Source organism: Pezoporus occidentalis, unplaced genomic scaffold (genome assembly GCF_034315485.1).
Source record: "Pezoporus occidentalis ecotype Australia unplaced genomic scaffold, CSIRO_AGI_Poc_V1 ctg96, whole genome shotgun sequence".
NCBI lineage: Eukaryota > Metazoa > Chordata > Aves > Psittaciformes > Psittacidae > Pezoporus > Pezoporus occidentalis.
Window position 1 is genome coordinate 1,469,401 of NW_026916325.1, and position 20,028 is coordinate 1,489,428.

Consider the following 20,028-nt stretch of genomic DNA (forward strand, 5'->3'; position numbering starts at 1 on the left):
GTGAAAGGACAAGTGGTAACAGGTTAAAACTTACACAGGGGAAGTTTAGATTGGATATAAGGAAGAAGTTCTTTACTGTAAGGGTGGTGAGGCACTGGAATGGGTTGCCCAGGGAAGTTGTGAATGCTCCATCCCTGGTGGTGTTCAAGGCCAGGTCGGACAAAGCCTTGGGTGAGATGGTTTAGTGTGAGGTGTCCCTGCCCATGGCAGTGGGGGTTGGAACTAGATGATCTTAAGGTCCTTTCCAACCCTAAGTATTCTACGATTCTATGTAGCATGACTTAATTTGTAGAACAAATTTTGCAGATCACAAATTCCTACACCTTATAAATCATTCAAGGAATATTCTTACCAAATCCATTTATTTTCTGTAAAACACCAAAACCATAACTTCTATAAATGTGAATTGATGTTGTTCCTGTAACAGATGTCAAACAAAATCTTTCCAGTGTAGGAGGCTTCATAAAAAATCCCATCTAGCAACTGCATTAAAAGGCATGAATGAAGTATTGGTGAAAGATGCAAAATGAACAGCCCTGCCAGTGAGCCCTTTTGTGACACACACCTTCTATATCTCACTTCTAAAGAGACTATTTAATATTTATGAAGAAACAACATTTTAATACCATATCATGTATCTATTTAAATATTCTATTTTTTTGCAAAAGAAACAGTTCTTCTGTCGCTCAAATTGATCAATTCACTAACTTAACACTATTCTGCTTTTACCAAGTTTCTTGGTGCAACCGTCTATCTACCTAAGATGTACTAAAATATTTTCTTTACAGTCAAAGTTGGAACTGCTGTCACTTGGTGTCCTTTGAAGTTTCACGATGTTGTTTTATTTTTTGTATCTCTCTCAGAGAACTTCCCTCAAAATACCCACTGTTTTTTCTATTGTTTCAACCATTTCATTTCAGCCATCACTATGGTTTTGCAATATTTTACCACAAAATGCTCATATTTCCCAGAACTTCTTTTCCACTTCCAATATTTTTTTTCAGTAAGATAATAACCAGACAAGTGCAGTAAATGCGCAGACCTGAAGGAGGACGATAAACCACAATGATCTTTCTATCAAATCTAAGATTTTGGGCATCCATACCACATGGGTTTCAAATGGCTGGGGGTAGAGCCAGCACCATGGGTGGGCGGTGAGTGTGCAAAGCTCCCTGCCTGAGTTTACCCCAGGTAATCCCTTGAAGTGTTTAAAACCCACTAAGATGAGGCCTTTAGTGACATGGTTTAGTGGTAGTCTTGGCAGTCCTTGGGGGAACAGTTGGAATTGATGATCTTAAAGGTCTTTTCCTTGATTCTAAATCCTGATTGATTCTATGATTCTATGACTCTATGATTTCACAATTACTAGACCTAACACATGATTTATCCAGCACATTATTGAATACTCTTCATCTGTAGAGAAAAATAATCATATCAAAACCACCTTTAAATTATGCTGCTGGACCTATAACTGCAATAATTGAACTGAATTATTTTGGTTATGGTATGTAGCTAATGGTGTTCCCTATGTTTTTACCACTCCCAGTTTCACTTTTATTACTAATCATGTGGACAAGGGTCATTGAAAGAAAAGCAAAGAACAGGTCTTCTGGAGGGGCTGCAAATGGGGAAAGGGAAGGAAGGAGCCAAGAGAAGGCTGTACATTTGAAACAAGGCTTGGAGACTGAAGGTAAAACTGAGCTCATACATTGGAGCTCAGCTGGATTGCTCTGAATTCACTCTGGATTGCTTGTCTTGATTTGCTGCCTTGTATCTGCCCTTTCGTATGAGAAATTTAAATTATACATCGAGAATTAAGTCATGAGTGGTAGAAATATTCAAGAAAAAATTGTAGTAGACTGATATTCAGTTCCCAAGGTGTTCTCTTAGTGGTTTTCATCCTTCTGGTGGGCTGGAAGAATGTACTAATAGGGGAAGAAAGATCATCTTTATGAATTAGCTGGTGAATGAAACTGCTAAACCACTGCCCATTGTATCTGAAAAATCATGGCAGTCAGTTGAAGTTCATGAAGACTGGAAAAAGGGAAATATAACCCCATTTTCAAGAAGGAGAAAATGGATAACCCAGGGAACTACAGACCAGTCCGTCTCACCTCTGACTTCTAGGAAATCAAGATTATTGTTCAAAGAAAAAAGTATATACTGTTCATAAATGTCAGCTAGTAGCCAGTTCTGCTTATATCATAAACATTTCCTTTCCTAAATGTACATGAAACAAACATTTACTGCTAGGAGTAGAAAACTGAAGTGCTGGTAGAACAGCCTACATCTCAGAATGCCTTGTCTGATAAGATGGAGCCTAATTTGTCCTCAGGAAGACTTCTAGTGGGGACACATGAAAGACTGGTCATTCTTTCTGTACTACAGGCACCAAATAATGTTGCAGATTACACTGAACAGCCACACTCTTGCTTTACAATACTAGTAATTTATGATCACTTCAGTAGACACAGTCACTGGTCTAAGATTCTGAAGATTTTGGTTGTTCAAATATAATAAAGTATTATGAGAGGCATTCTTTGCAACCTCACATCAGCCCTGCTGTCCTAGCAAAGAAAATAGTCTGTAATAGCAACAAAAAAAATATCCCCCAATATACATTCATCTTTCCTTAATTGAACTTTCTCAGTCAAACCCACAAAAAATTCACAGTCTCCATTAATATTACACTGTTGTTTGACTGATTTCACTTTAGTGTCTCATTTTATTTTACTTCAGTTATTGCTTTTTTTTCCCCTGATGTAAAATCATCTTTCTGCTTTCAATTCCTGCGGCAATTTCTGAATAGAAACCATATTCTGTTCCTACTCCTAAAGCATGCTGTCTAATGCTACCACTAAAGAATGTAAACTCATTGAAATTGTTCTGGATTTTCTGTATCAGTGGGATTCAGAACAGACTTGAAGCTATAATCTCCACTGGACTATATTTTCAAGCTAATAATGTTTTTTTGCTAATAATGTTTTAGCTAAGAAGTGAGAACACTGGGTAAAAAGTGGCTAAATCTTTCCCTGTACTAGCTGGGCAGAAGAGCACTGATGACCTACATAACCCTCCTCTGTCCATGGCTGTCCATAAGAATTAGTCATCTCTTTCACTAGAAACTGGGAGATTTGGGCTGGAAAGGATAGGGGGAGTCCTGTTTTTTGAAACAGGGTGTTTTGAAACCCAATTCAATGACAAAGTCAGAAAACTGATTCACACCAGGATTTGGTTAAAGTCATTTAATACAAATTCAAATAGGTATTAGATTCTAATTTTTGGTTTTCACAGCATAACATTTAAACTAAGTAATCTGTCATGATACAATAAGTTCAAAGCACTAGACATTCCTCTGTTAGGAATTACAGCTATCCAGGTTAAACTGTATGCATAGCAGATAATGCAAACCAGACTTGCTTGTTCTTTCTGTACTGCGCCAATTTTTTCAAAAAATTATTTTTTTCTGAGCAGCAAAATAGCATCCCTGTTGTGTAGAAAACACATTAGGTATTCTTGATGCTGTGAAAAGATAGATGATAAATCATTACCGTATGCACTACATTTCAGATGAGCTTTCTGGTGCCCTCTTAATTATATGAAGATTTCTGTTAAACTTGCCTCTGTTTTCCACTGCTTATGCTCATATCCATCTGGTGTTTGAACTGCCAGTTTCAACCTTTTCTCTAATAACATCTCCCCATCTTAGGAGATCCCTCGTCTATTCCTCAGCTTTTTTGCTACCCTTCCACTCAGGTTTCAGAAGGGAACTTAAGTAATCTCATTCTTCTTGTTTCTCCTCTGTGGACATGGTAAAATGTGCTGCAGACAGAGTTCTTTCATTTTCCCATTGCTTGCCTTGGACTTTTCCTATGTTTTAAGAACCAGACCTACTTGTTATGCTAACATGAATTATTTAAGCAGAAGGGAACATTTCTAAAGAAAATTGCAACTTAGATGTATAGATAAGGTGAGTAGGTTTTTATCCTGTTTGCTTAAAAAATGGCAGTCATTAATTCTAGTTATCATAAAATTATATTGCTGAAAATTAAAGCCAAATAATTCTTTAATTTGAAGCATAAAGCATCCTCGTAAACTTCAGAGAAAATAAAATAGCAATCATTCACTTCCTTCTCTCTGAAACATTCTATTGCAATTTAACAGATCAACTTTGACTGTAGAAAATTTGTTAATTTCAATACTATTGAATCAAGGAGACTCTATGTACTTAAGCAAAATCTACTTTAGGAAATTAATTTGCCTTACAATCATTACCATTAAATGATCAAAGCTTGTAATCTCAAAGAATTTGTAGCTAATTGCAACACATCTGCTCTGCTGTTGAGGGGGTACTATATGTGGGAGTACTATATGTGGGGGTACTATATGTGACTCCTAGCTGAGGTAAATGCATTGTCTGGTTCAGACTTTTTTGTCTTCCTGATAGGCCAAGTCCTACTGAGCAACCAAGAAATATGAATGAATAACTGATTTCTTCTTTTTTTCCCCTGTTATTTCAGCACATGCACATTAGTCTGTAGATTAAGGTCTAAATCACAATTGAACCATAATTTTGAGCATCTGTGCAAAAAGCCACCTATAATTGACTGACGGAGCTACTAGCAGAGTTTAATACTCCATGGAGGATGCAGAGGAGGGGAGGAAAATCCATGAATAAATATAACTCCCTCTGGCATACAGGCCAACAGAGGTTTCTCATTGCATTTTACAGCACTCTCCCTCTATTCTCTGTCCTTCTGCTGGGACACTGTGATGCTGCTTTTCCCAGAAGTTTTCATGACTCTGCCATGGCAATACCAATCATTCCAGCAGGTCACAGCTACCCAGCAATGTGGTTAAATGTTGGCCTTGCAAACACACAGAATAAGTTAGAAGGCAAATTTTTCTTTCTGTCATTCTTTTTTTCTGACACCTAGTCTGAAACTTTGCCCATGTCCTTAGACTGATGATGAGCTGTGAGCCACATAAAGCTACAGACTCTTAAAAATTAGTTTATAAAGACAACACTCACTTCTCTCAGCTACTCCTGGCTTTACTTTCCAGCCTCACTGCTGTCTCAAATTCCACGTTATAGATCGAGCTAATCGATTGAAAGGGTCTGACCTCAAAACAATGATTTATAATAGTTGCCTGTGCTTTTACATGATACTTTGATGTCTAAAATGTACCTGAAGATCTACAAATTATAAAAGCAGTTTCACAAGTACAAATTAGATTTTACTTAATAGTCATTCATTTAATAAACTCAAGAAATCAATTTTTGGAGAGCCTGAATTATTAACACCCCCCCCCCCAACCAACCAACCAACCAAAAAACAAAAAAAAATCCCACATTGACAGTATTTTAGTTTACATCTCTTCATTCTGAGGCCTTAAGTCTTTTTTTTTTATTTTGCTATATACTTCTTTATGCAAAGTAAACATCAACCCAGAAAAGGCAGCTTTGCTTAGCTTAAATTGATGCTGGTCTTTGGCTTAACCACTAGAGTAATGCAGTACAGGGATAGGTGTTCTCATCTCTAGAGGTAAATGGTTTTGTACAGAAGGATTACTTTTCACTAAACCAGGCTCAACAGCTACTTCAAAGTAAGTTACACAGCATGAGGCACCACAGGAGCAATTGGACTTTCAGCAATTTTGAACATTAACACAATTCTGCTGCTTTTCAGCAAGTTGAAGCTTTTTTTTTTTTAAGTGTGAGCTTTTAAAATTGGTTTCTTGCTCTTCCCATTATAGAGAAATGACTGTTCTAACTTGATTTCTGAAACTGACAACTGCTGTAAAAAGCATACCAACATCCTGCTGCTGACCATGTCGTTTAAATTCTAGTAGCAGGTTGAGCTGGGTGTCAGCACCAAAGGCATAACTCATTCATCAGGCTGCATCCTGCAGCAGTTATAAGAAGTGAAAACATAATGTAAGTGTCTGGAAACATATAAAAAGAATGGAAAAAGTGTTTGCTTTCTTATTCCAGAGACATCGAGAGAGTAAGTGCGGTGGGTTGATTATGTCTGCCATTGACAGGTAAGTTATACTCTGAAGATCTCCATGAACTCCATCCCTGCTTCAGCTTTGGGAACAGATCAGCCAGCTGCCTGTTTAAACAAATGTATAGGCTAGAGGGTCTGGTTACCACCATGTGAGCTCATGTCAACTTGACTTCATCAGAGCAGGTAAAGAAGAGCCCATTACTTTATGACACCCAGCCCAATGTTTTATTCCTTTATAAATTCTTCTATTAAGTACCTTAATGTTTTAGCATCAGGGCACCTGCTGAAGCTATGTTAGACTTTAGGGTTAACCTGAGAAAAAAAAGCACAACCTACTCAAACAGGTGGATAAATAATCTAAAGTTACCAATATTAGCAGCTAGTAAGTGTTGCCTTCTCTCCAACAAGGCAGATGTGAGAATACTTGCTGCTAGAAGGACATATTTAGGTAAAGAGGAGATTCAAGACATTTTCTTACTTATCACAATGTCTTGACTAACCTTGGGGGGGTGAAGCTTCATCCCTTGACTCTTTCTCTCTCTCTCTCTCTCTTTCTGTGAATCTTTAAGCTCTTACCGATAGCATTACTTTACAGAGTCAGCATGAGACTGAATTGTTCAGTCAGGTGGGATGAAGTTAGAATTGGCTAGTACTGATTGTATTCTTGATTGTACTTGTTTCAGCTGGGTGGAGTTATTTTTCTCCCTAGTGTCTGGTAGAATGTTGTGCTTTGGATTTAGTCTGAGAACAATGTTGATAATAACACACCAATGTTTTAGTTGTTGCTAAGTAATGCTTACTCTGATCAATGACTTTTCAGTCTCATGCTCTGCCAGAGAGGAGGGACACAAGAAGCGGAGAGGGATTAGAAACAGGACACCTGGCCCAAACTAGCCAAAGGGGTATTCCATACCGCAGCATGTCATGCCCAGTATGTAAACTGGGGGGAGTTACCCAAAAGGGATCAATCGTGGCTCGGGGATTGGCTGGGTATTGGTCAGTGCGTGGTGAGAAATTGTATTGTGCATCACTTGTTTTTTCTGAATTGTCATTTGTCTCTTCTTGTTCTTTATTATAAGTATTGCTATTATTGGTTTTGTTTCTGTTACCACTATATTTTACTTCATTTCAGTTATTAAACTGCTATCTCAACCCATAGGTTTTACATTCTTCCAGTGCTCCTCCCCTGTGGAGAGCAGGAGAGGGGAGTGAGCAAATGGCTCCTTCGTAGGTAGTTGCCAGCTGTGTTTAAACAACATTGACAAATAGAGGTGTTTTCTACCCCTCTGAAATATATTTCTATACAGCTAAGAACCGCACCAAATGAAGCTCAGACATAGAAGCAGAATTTCTACTTCAGACTATTCAAATTCTGTCGAAGATAAAGGAGGACTTGTGTCATAGCACTGGTATTGCATCTGTAAGGCTTTCACTGGACTTACAGCCATCTACTGGCTGACAGCGTTACTATTTCAGGCGAACACATCTTTGATTCTCAAGTGAGAATGACTAGTATCAGCCTGTGGAGCTCCCAAGATCACAAAATCCTGCCCAGCAGACTCAATGGAAATTCACTGCTGCACATCAAAACAATTTGGCCTGAGGGAGCTGGGTAACTTGCCAGCATATCTTGCCGTTTGATTAAAAATCACACTTCTGAGAATCCATTAATGGCACAACAGAGGTCCCAAAGGATCATTATGAGTATGAATCACGCTCTACCATCCTCTGTTTTAGCTATCATTAATAAGAATTCTTGGATCTTCAGGCAATTCAGTCAACGATGTAAATCTCTTTTTTTAGTCACGATCTACCTCTTGATTGTGTCCCAAGGAAGGACTTTCATGCATTGAATCAAACACTGAACAAGTGATTAATTAGTTTGTACCTTCATAAGAAGCCAGAGACTACTTTGATTTACATCTTGTTGACACAAATTGGCTTCTCTCTACTTTTGGTTTTCTAGGAAGATGTCTTTACAGCAAAAGTTGTTGCACAAGTGAGGTTAGAGAGTAAATTAAAAGGAGAGAAAAGGAGGAAATACTTTTAAATCTAATGAGAAAAAAGGAAAGAAAGGAAAGAAAAAGATAAGAAAAAACAAATGATGCCTGCCTTAGTAAACTGGACCTGGTTCTGGAAAAGCAGATTAAGGCTAGGTCAGTGATTAGGAGAATAGCTCAGGATCACAGTCCAAAAGTCTGTTCTGCATGCCTGGGCAAGATGATAGTGCTCAGCTTAAATATTTAGAGGTAAACAATTACCTGATGACACTCTGCTTGTTGTGACAAGGGGAAAGCAACACCTGTGTTAACTATTTGTGGTGTTCTCCTTATTTCCTCATTCCTCCTCAAAGAACATAATATCCAGGAGACCCAAATATGTGTGCTTCTTATGTTTTATTAAATAGTTTTGTGATCTTCAATGGAAATTTGGACAAGTTTATGGAACAGAAATCCACTTAAGTTACTATGTATATAGAAACCGTATTTGGCTCAAGAAACTGTAAATGTTGGGAGACCAGGAGAGTATGAAGGATAATATATATGCTTATTCTGCTTTTATGTTCTCCCCTAGACAGCCACTTTAGCTCTTATTGTTGAGCTGACTTCTGAATGGATGGATTTCTGTCATGATCTAGTCATGCTTTTCTGGCATAACGTTTAACTCAGATTCACTTTTTTAATAAAGCTGTGAATAACAATGAATGCCTATAGATTTGCAGTGACAGGCAGCCTGTACTAGGTCTGTTAAAAGCTATCACCTTTGAAAGTTGTCTTTCACCTCACTATTCAGTCACAGAATCACAGAATCCCAAGGGTTGGAAGGGACCTCAAAAGATCATTTAGTCCACCCCCCCTGCAAGAACAGGGTAACCTAGAGTACATCACACAGGAACTTGTCCAGGCGGGCCTTGAATATCTCCAATGTAGGAAACTCGACAACCCCCTGGGCAACCTGTTCCAGTGCTCTGTCACTTTCACAGTAAAGAAATTTTTCCTGATGTTCACATGGAACCTCCTATGCTCCAGTTTACACCCACTGCCCTTTGTCCCATCACTGGACATCACTGAAAAAAACCTATCTTCATCATCCTGTCAAACCATACCTGAAAATGGACAGAACAAGAAAAATATGTGCCTTAAACCAGTATATGCTTCATATCAATCTTTAAATCCAAATACAGAAATATAACTTGAAAAGTATTTACATAACCATGCAGCCTACAATGCAATAAGCCCATTTTTTTGAAGCTTTGGCCAAGCTATGTTAGGAGGCTTTGCATTTGCAGTCAATCCAAAAAAAAACCCAACACTTGTACATCATTTGGATTTACCTTCTTCACAGTATCAGCTTACTGTGTCGATACGACTACAAGGAAGATAACATCATGATGATGATGATGATGATGATGATAACCCCTGTTACTACTACTACATTCAGTTAGCCTGAAAATACGCATTTGTTCATGCCTGTGTCTGGAGATCATGTGTTTGATGACATATAAGCCTGATCCAAGGGCCAACATAGGCTGCAACATTTCTGGAAATTGATGATATCACTTTGTCTACGCTGGTTTTCCTCATCCCATCCTGAGTATATGGGCCCAGGAGTTAATAATCAAGGTGCATGGTTGTTTAATTGCAGCTGTTAATTATGTGTGATGTCAGGCAGGAAAGTTCAGTTTCCAGTGCAAGCTTTATCTTCACCTAGCAGCACCAGAATAAGAAAAACTGGAGCTGATCACATTAGCAGTGAAGCTGCATTTAATGGATGCCAAAGTTGCCCTTTCTGCCCTTACCATGGTCCATGAGGCTCACTGGAGAAGAGACCAGGCTCAAGCAGCTCCTGCTACTCCTTTCCTTACTCTGAGAACATGCAGAGACTATCTATCTCTAGACTTTTCCAACTGGAACTAAAAATCAGGACTGAGGTAAACAAACCCACACTGAAATGTGCCTTCCAGGCACACAGGCTTAATTACATCCTTTAGACAATCTAAACAGGGTTTTGGCTACTACTGTGCAGCAGTAATCCTGGACTGGGGCTTTTAGGTGAATTCAGATAGCAACAGTCTCAAAGTGAAACAGGAGCTGACCAGAAAGAGCAATTTATTGTTTTAGTGACTTGACAACTACTGATATAAATCCAAAATCCAGTAGAGTTAGTCACCAGCTCATCAGTATAATGATTCAGATACCAGAATTTACACGGGAAATCTATTAACCAATTCTAAGTAATAGATATATCAGTGTGACAACAGTGACAGTTATAAAGAGTCAGCACTTGACTTAAATAGTAATGATATTGCCCAACCTGAGCACAGCACACATGATTTCTACAGCAGGACCTGGCCTCACACTACCATGCAGGACTACCACAAAGACCCTGATACTGACTCACTTCTGCCTTGACTTAAGAGTAAGCACTGCTGTAAGCACTACTGTTCAGCAACAACTAAACATCAGTGTGTTATCGTTATTGTAATCCTAAACGCAAACCACAGCACTGCAGCTACTAGGAGGAAAACTAGCTCTATACCAGCCCAATCCAGGACATGGAGTCTTAAAATATTCTCCCAGAGCAAACCAAGATGCATTCTCCTCAGAATCAGTAAATACAGAATAAGGATTTAGTACCTCTTATGTAAGCCTGAGCCCACGTCTCCTTTAATTAAGTAAAACAAAGGGCAAATGTAATGCAAGTAGAATTTTCTTATCTCACAACTTCTTCACGGAGGTTAGTATTTTCCTTGGCTTTCTACTCAAAACGTAATAACTACAATTCATCACACTCTTCAGTCAGGCACCTAAACTGGATCGGAATGAAACAGAACACTCAAAAGCCATCAAGCATACAAACGGCATGTTCAAAAAGCATCACATTTGCGACGGCTCCGGGGTCATGGCTGTATTCTGCTGCCCTCTCCTGTCACTTTCCTATCATTACAACAGTATAAGTTAATGGCTAAATACAAGAAATTATGAAAATTCACATCCAAGTGGCTGTTTTACTGCTTTATGGGGCTGTGCAGCTTTTTTCAAAAGTCCCTTTGAGGCCTTCCCTTCCTCCCTCCTGTATTGCTTTGCATGGTAAGTTAATTTACGCTATGGCTCTGCCTATGGCTCTATGTTTCTGTATTTTGAAATAAGAGGGTTTAGATTAGAAAGTCTATGTGATACTTCAGGATAAAAGCTTCGAGATAAAGTCTTCAATCCTTAGAAAAAAGAGGAAGTTCTTCTAATGACTTCACGGAGTTCAAGATTTTACTTTCTGGCACCAAAGTGTGATGCCTACCAGCAACTGAACTGCATTTGAAATAACTTGTTGAAAAGTTAATTATAGTTTGATTAACCTTGCCCAGGGTGGGTTACACAGGCTGGCAGTTAAGTGTCTCCAGTTTGCACAAACAGGCATAATCAGATTGGTCAAGCTTATTAAATCTGGTGCACTGCTCCAGAAATGTAGTAAGTAATAACTCAGTGTTACTACTGGAATTCAGATATTAATTTGACTTATACAGCTATTTCCCAGGCAAAACTTGGATAAGAAAATTCCTTCTCTCATCTTAAAAATTGTTAATGATGCATTTTATTAAAGATGTTAATACAGAAAATGTCTAAATTACTGCATGGAAGGCTACACATTTGAAAAAACAAGTTTACACTGAGTGGGCTGTTTATCTTCAGTGTAATTCTGTGGGAAACCTGCACACTTTAGAGCCGTATAGTTAAGCTGTTGAAGGTCTGATGTAGAAATGCACATCTTGAAAGAAGACCACATTATGTTAATGAAAGAGCACATGAATAATGAACTCAGCAAGGCTAAGAGAAACAATGGAAGAACAGAATTTATCTAGCTTTTATGGTTTTTTTTTAACCTTACAAAGGGACTGAGGAACAAAGAAGACTGAAAACATGTTTAAGAAATGAACCTGGGATAAGGAGGATTACAGTCACTCTTACCTCCTCATTTTTTCTTTTTAGATGCTGTGTTATTTCGGTCTGTGAGTAAGCTTCCTACCTGTATTTTACATCAGTTTCTGAATTTCCTTAGTGCTCTTCCACTGGGGAACATAGATGACTTCAGGATTTCTTTGTATTTTCCTTTACAATAACTGTGTCTGTCGCATATTAAGAAATTCCACCACAGCTTATGGAATAGGTGGGTTTACTTCTGAAATTGATAATTCTTCCTCCCTGCATGTGCAGAGGTCTGTAGTGTCTACATGATCTAGCTCTTTAGAGGTGAATCTCTCAGGATAATGTCGAACCAAAGCACAGATTTTGGTTCCATTTAGATTGTGGAAAAAAATCCATTAAATTCTTTGAATTCAGTGGAACTGCTCTGGTCTTTTACACCTATGAAGCCGTCTGTACAGAAAAACAGAGGACCATTTCTTTTGCTCCTGTTTGAACCCATTGTAGAAAGTAGCTAAGTAATGGACTTCTGGGACCAATGCCATTAGATGATTCAAGGAAATGAAGCAGTATCAGGACCCTTCCTCTGGCCCCAAGGCTGACTGCGCTGTATCTTTTTTTTAACACTTTTTGCGTTCATAATTTGTATTGGGGCCAATTTCTTGAGTGGTGATATCTGAATTTTTTGAGAAAATCTGCCTTTTGTTCTTCCATGGGCTGAAATCAGGATTGAGTCTGTTGAAGTCAATGAAAATACCTTAGTATGACCGCAGTGGGACATGAGAATTAAGTTTGCAAAATTTCCAGTTTCTGCAGGGAGTCTTAAAGAGCACAAGGAAGGGAACATTGTAACAACACAGTTTTATCATGGGAGTTTTCTGTTGATTGAAATGGATTTTGCTTACACAAGAAAGTCTTACCAGTTACATCAGCATAGTTACACTGGAGCTACTAACGTGTCAGCCATTACTGATAAGCTGTTACTGAATGGATTACCCAGTGGCGCAAGAATCCTGGGCACGACGTGTGCCGACTCTTGAAAATACCACTAGATGGAGATGTTTTCTCACGATGGCCTCATTTGCTGGCTCTAACTGTCATACTGCAGTTTCTATTGCAAGTATTTTCGTTGTTTTATGACTGCGTATTGATGAAGGAAAATGACTTCAAGTAACTTTCATGTATAAGCAAGTCTCATGTGCTTGACATGTCTGCATAAGAATTAATGAAGTCTAGTGCATAGTTTAGGCTGAAGAGAATGAATGGATGTTGTACGAGCAGGTAGAAAAGATTGGAAAAACATAGGGGACCTCTGTACTTTTGTTTAACGAAATGGATTATTACTTATTTCACTTATTTCATACAGTGAAAATCAGCATTTGGCAATATTTCTCATCCACAAAACATTTTTATATACATGCATTTTATATAAATGCATTCATCCCCAAGGAAACAATCCTAAACAGTATATGGTGTGTGTCACTGCTGAAGTGACAGCAACTATTGTCTTTCTACGCTCATTAGTATGCAACATAATGGCAAGGACAGAGGCTGATTTAGAAAGATCTGAATATATAAAATAAATAAGGAGATCCAGAAAGACATGCCATTGAGATGAAGCTGGAAAAAACTACTCACTGAGGAGTTGCAAAACCTCTTTAAAATAGATTTCTTAGATTGTATTTTGAATCAAAACAATTTTACTTAAAGCCACAAATATGTTTGCAAAGCACAAGCTTCTTACACATATTATCGTTTTTAATAAATGTTGCATGATAAAAGTCCTGGGTTTCTGAATAAATCCATTTTTCAATAATTTAGTTACTGAAATTCAAAAAATAAGTAATGATTCTTAAAATCATATGACCATCATAGAATCACAGAATGGTTTGGCTTGGAAGGGACCTTAAAGGTTGTCAACCCCCTGCCATGGGCAGGGACAGTTTCTACTACATTAGGTTGCTCAAAGCCCTATCCAGCCTGGCCTTGAGCACTGCCAGGGATGGGGCAGCCACAGCTCTGAGCAACCTGTGTACCTGTGTACCACCCTTATAGTAAAGAATTTCTTCCTAATACCTAATCTAAACCTTCCCCCTTCCATCTTAAAGCCATTCCTCTTGTCCTATCCCTAAATGTCATAGCACTACATGGTTGTATTCAAGTTTTGAATACTTTTGCTTAAACACACATATCTGCTCACTTATATCTGCTGTCTTTTTTAATTTCTGTATCTGTGGGGAATAATTTCAATTATGATAGCTTTCTATAAAGCCATTACAACTAGAGTTGTCATCTTATGATACCTTGCAGCTGGGAGCTGAATGAGCATGGGTGCAAAGTGCTTTGATCTCTTTTCTTGGATCCTACTACAACTGATGCTGCTGCTGCTACCTGCACATCACTTAGGCAATAAATAGCAATGACAGTCTCATGTAGCCTGAAGAGACTAGGGGCAGGGCCCATTTTCTAATATTTCTAGGTCTTCTGAATCCTTCACTATTTCCTGGCTCCAGCAAATTTTTTCTGGTTAGCTCTACAGCTGCTCTGGCCACCATTCCCACTCAAATTGTCCACAAATGCATCACAAAGGGAATGTGGACAGACCAGAAACACAAAGAAAATTTTTTAAAATCACAGAGTAACTGATATAATAATAGGAATTTCTTATGGGTTTGGGTTTGGGTTGTTTTTTTCCTTTCTCTTCACCTGTGACCTAAAATTGCGGCTTTGAACTTTGAGGAATAAGAACTCTCGTACGAGGTTAATAAAATCTTTACTCCCCAAAAGCTGTTTTGGCTATTCATATTACAGACCTTATCAAACTCTAAGCAGTTTCTAAAGCTTTAAAGTTTCTAGTTATTTAACAGAATGAAAAATAGATAATTCATTTCATATATAAATATTTGCACCTTTGTGTTAATTGGCAGCAAAACAGAGAACATGCTATTACCTCTACTCTGTGCAATTTTTTACTGTTTATTCCAAACCAGCTAATATAAATGTACATCCCAGACATCTCTGGAAGGGCCTTTTTATGCCAATAATGAGAAATAAGGGTGTGTATCTAACCCCAGCTGGAGAAATCATCTGCAAAATGTTGATGGCTCAGAAGCAAATTGAAATATAGACAATGAATATGCTTGAATACATACAGAAAGGCTTTATTCAGTAGCAGAGGTAAAAGTGGTATTTTCCAAAGTTTTTAGGTGATTCACTGGCATTCAGCAGCCCAGAAACTCTCATTACTGAATGGCTTTAGTTAACTTTACTTTTAAAATTCTCTCATATATTCCATTAAAAGCTCAGTAATAGAAAACTAAAACAAAACAGGAACGCGTACTATACATTTGCTTGTTTATAAATTCTCTGAATGCAGTTAAATACTAAGATACTAAAAAACTTACTTGTAATATGTTGTCTTAAATCAAAGATTACTGCTGAGTCAAAAGGCACACAGTTTATAAATCAGACCCTAAACATGGTTAAGCAAATCTGGGCAATATGTGAAAACTCTGGAGTTAACGCATTTGAAACAGAAGCTTTAAAAGTAAACCTTTATAAATCAGCTTCCTAAATCAAAAAGAAAACAACAGTCTTTCTTGTCTTATAGATGAGGGAAAGCTACTCCCCAAGCAACTTGTGCAGATAAAGGCTCTGTTTTTAATACAGGTTGATGTATTTATGTATGGAGAAACTACAGACCAGAGTTAAGCAAGAAACATAAAAACTCTTAGTACCAATCCAGAAACATTTGGACACCAAATATTTTAACAGTTGGATAATTCAGAAAAATATTTGGACAAATACAAGGTATGGAATGACCACACAGCAAATGACGGTCAGCAAGGGGCTTTCATCTGCTATAAATTATGCCCAATTTAATTAGAGAAAAGTCTTAGGCCTAAAGCAAGCATTTCCTACCAGTCTATACTATATAGCATTTAAACTCTTCTTAAACTTTCAGCATCAAGGACTACATATCATTCCTTGTTGAGAAACTTTCTTGGAAGTATTTAAGTATACATTTATATTGTGACTTTACAGAGTCTGGTATGGCTTTTTTTTTCATTACATTTGAGGCAGTGTTTCAGGGACTGTGCTGGCAAATGAGGTGTTAGTGTTCAGACAGAACATAAAAGTGAACATTTTACACATAGCTGTAACATTACTTTGTAGATTATTTTCTTCTCCAATTTTCATAATCTTTTTGAAACTTTCAGCTCATCAAAGCCAGAAATTTCTTCTTAAAGTAGCCAGAATTCCACACATTATTAGAGTCAATATCTAATTCTAATTAATTATTTGCACATTGAATGAGGAGGAGTTATGATAAAATTATAAAGCTACTAACCAGTAACAGGGGTAAGCATATTTTTTTAAAACATCTAACAAAAAAAAAATGTATCTCAGTATTTCTTTATAATTTACAATGAGGAGCTGGACAAAACCACTTCTTTTTAACCTGGATTTCACTTCCACAATTGACTGTCATTCTGGGAACTGCACTATTTGTAACCAGTGTGTATATATATATATATATATATATATATATATATGTGAATATGTGTGTAGATATCTATATTTATATATAGCTGGCTAAACCAGGCCATACATTAATAGACCAATCTGTTGAAACAAGACAAACTTTTCAATTCTATTTATGTTACGCATCAAACTTTATCTTCAGTGTGAATTACAGCCTTTCTGCAATTTCAGATGTAATTTCTATTTTTTAAAACTAGTGATGAACCAGGTCTAAGTTTCAGTTAAGACTGCAGTTTCATCAGTCCTGTTAAGGCTGTTGTGTTTGTCAGAAACCAGGGCCATAATGGAGCCCAGAAGGAACCATATGAGACCATAGAACAGAGTATACTCATTTGAGTGCATCTGGCTGCTGCATAAACTTTCAGAAAGATTAATTGAATCTGGAATCTGACTGTCTTTTGGAAAAAAATCTACAAACCCTTCCTCTTTGATAGTGATATTGCTATAACTGGTGTTACATGCCCAATATATATCACATCTCCACTATATCATTTTTTCCTTTCTTTTCTTTTAAATCACATTCTAACAGAGAATTCTATATCCTAGTAAGGGAGAAGAGCAAGTGTCCAAGAAATCCTTTAGATGCTTTGCTATTACCCTGTTTTATATGGATGTTTCTGAGTAAAGGGTAGACATCCATATATTAGAATCTTTTTTCTCTGTGTGCGCAAGCATGCATATGGGCATATATACAGAGGTTTATGTGAGTCAGAATTTAAGCTGTGTATTTGAACCTTATGTAGAATAATTTGGTATGTGGATTGCATTTAAAGGCATGTTAGACAAAAACGAATTTTTGTATTAAATCATCAAGAAGTTTGAGACATTTATTTAAGTATCCCTAAACTGAAGCACATGAAATACAGATTTTTGAGATAAAAATAAACTGAGAAACACGAAAATACACTTAAAAAATGCAAAAACAGAAATAGAGAAATAATACTTTCTTCTTTTTATATTTTTTTTTCCTGAGGAATTGTTATTTTCATTCTCTGCCAGATAACAGTATGTCTTATGTAGCAATGATCAACATGAATTCCTGAATTGGAAGAGATTTTCCTCATGCCATACCCAGCTCACTGCTCCTCTTTGGACATAAAGTCACAAAATTTTGGCTGATTACTTCAAATCGTTGATTCATTCAGCATATCAGGAGATGTTGAACTAGCCAGCTGAAACCAAGATTGTGTCAAATTGCTTACAGATGAAGGAAAAGAGAGTTCTGAATAATGACTTAAAAGTACTCCAAAGAAAGTGCTTTGGCACAAAGGAATGACAGAAAAATAGTGAAATCAGATGAATCTTATTATGATCTCATCAGGATATTGAGAATTCGGCATGATATCGAACACTAGTGGCCATTTTAGTGAAATTGAATGTGCTTCTGTCTTGTTCTTTCACTTGCTTACACTGCCTAACTGCAACAGGGCCAGCTCACCCATTGGCATGCAACAGATCAGAACAGCAAACTATTAAATGTATATTCATAGTGTGGGTGATTTTACTGTTCCTACCATTCATTCCTTTTTCCTTATCTTTATTATGAATAGATTGTTTCACATTGTTCCTTTGCACCATAGGCCATGTTTTCTAATGCATAGCACAGTATATTTCAGGTTTGATAGAAAATTTTGGACCCCTTCTTCATACAAATAATACTGATCAACTAATTGTTTGTGATACGAGATTATGAAAGTATCTTTTGATCTCTACATTGCGTTGTGCAGTTTTTCCAATGTAATATGATATATAGTTATCCTCAGGGCTATATAAGAAGTGTTTCTCTATGCTTGTTCTGAATGAATACAAAACCAGATAAATTTTAATCTTTGAGTAAAGAAGCATTGGCAACCCATGAGAAATACAAAGAAAACATCTTTTAAATCAGGATTTGAGCCTGTGTCATTGAATGATTTATGGCAAAGGGAATTCATCTCTGGAAACTGTGAACCCATTTAGATTTTCTGGTTTCCACTATCCCACTGGAAGTGACCTATAAACATTCCTGCTCCCCTCAAGTCCTTTGGAACAGTCTCCAGAGAGAGTCTGAATGACTCTTCTCTCACCCAGGTCAATCTCTCCTATCCAGCTGTACCAGCTGGGCTGTTATCACAGAAAAATGGTGGATGTGGGGTAGAAAGATTAAATCAAGCTGAAGCAGAAGAATTATATGGAAACTTCAAACCATGTTGATGAGTGAAAGGTGTATCTATGGTTTGGAGAAGTATACATGATATGTCTGCATCATCTTTCTTATCAAAAAGCCTTTTTGGGTTTATCCTTAACAGGATCTGATATTTTCTCTGTAAATGTGGTCCAAGCCTTGGTTTTCCCCTTGAACATATGAAAAGGATCGTTATTTAACAAGACTTTAAATCTCCACCCTGGTGTTTAAGTCCCATGCTTCTGGTGAGGCTGAACTACAAAGGACTTTTTTTGTGTGAAGTTAGTTTTAGACCTATCTTAGAAAAAGTTAATGCCAAAATGGGTTGGTCCGCATAAAAATTAGTGTGTTAATATGTTGTCATCTCATAATAAGATAACAACCTAAGATGAGGATATATTAATGGGTTTATGAGGAAAAGAAAGGTTCTGCTGTAATGATTTATTCCTCTTCTGCTTAAGATGAATAAGAATTCAAAAGAAAGGATTCTTCTTATAGATTTAAAGATCACAATCTGGTTTGAGCCTAGAAAGAGGTCCTTTTCCCTCATTGGCTTTCACCAAAAAAAGCAGCTTCAAAGTCCTAAATTCAACACAAAGTCAAAGAAAAGGCATGAAAAGATGAAGAGGAGAAAATAAGAATCGCATAAATCCAGCTATAACTGCATGTACCAGAGATCTCATGTAAACATTGCTGACAAGAAATTTCTACTTGTGTTATCTTATAGACTGAAATGGACTTAACAGGTATGCCAGACAGCCAGATTTCTATGTGTTTATCTGAGATGAACATTCAAACATTTTGGGGCCCACCCTTCATCATCTAGTATTCAATATCTGTTGGATGTTATTACAACCAGACAAAAAAATATTGTACCATTGAAAACAAATGTAGCTGAAATTAGACTCAAGTATTTCTGCTTAGTTAATTTATCTTCATGAAGAACAATCTATTTCAATGAAAACCAGTGGATAAAATATCACCCATATACACAGGTCAAGCCCTTCTAATAATTTTTAGCAGCTGAGAATAGAGGGTGTACAAGTCCATCAGTTTTAGAAGCTGATTAAAGATAAAGTACAATACAATATAAGGGAACAAGTTGCAAAAAGATACCTGATACACTGAAATTTTCCCTTTCCTTTCAGCACGAAGAGAAGCTGCCAAGAATAAGTAGAGGAGTTCATAAGATATTCAGGTTGATAAAATGTACAAAGTTCATTAAAGAATGCTCATAACAGCCAAAGGTAAAGCAATCAGACAAGCCGCCGACAGGAGACTGGCACAGTGATGATGACATATGCAACTGAAATATAATTTTGCCTTGTAGTCAGTCCTCTTCAAAAGATTCTATTCCAAGGTGAGTTTTTTCCCTCAAAACTTGCTTCAA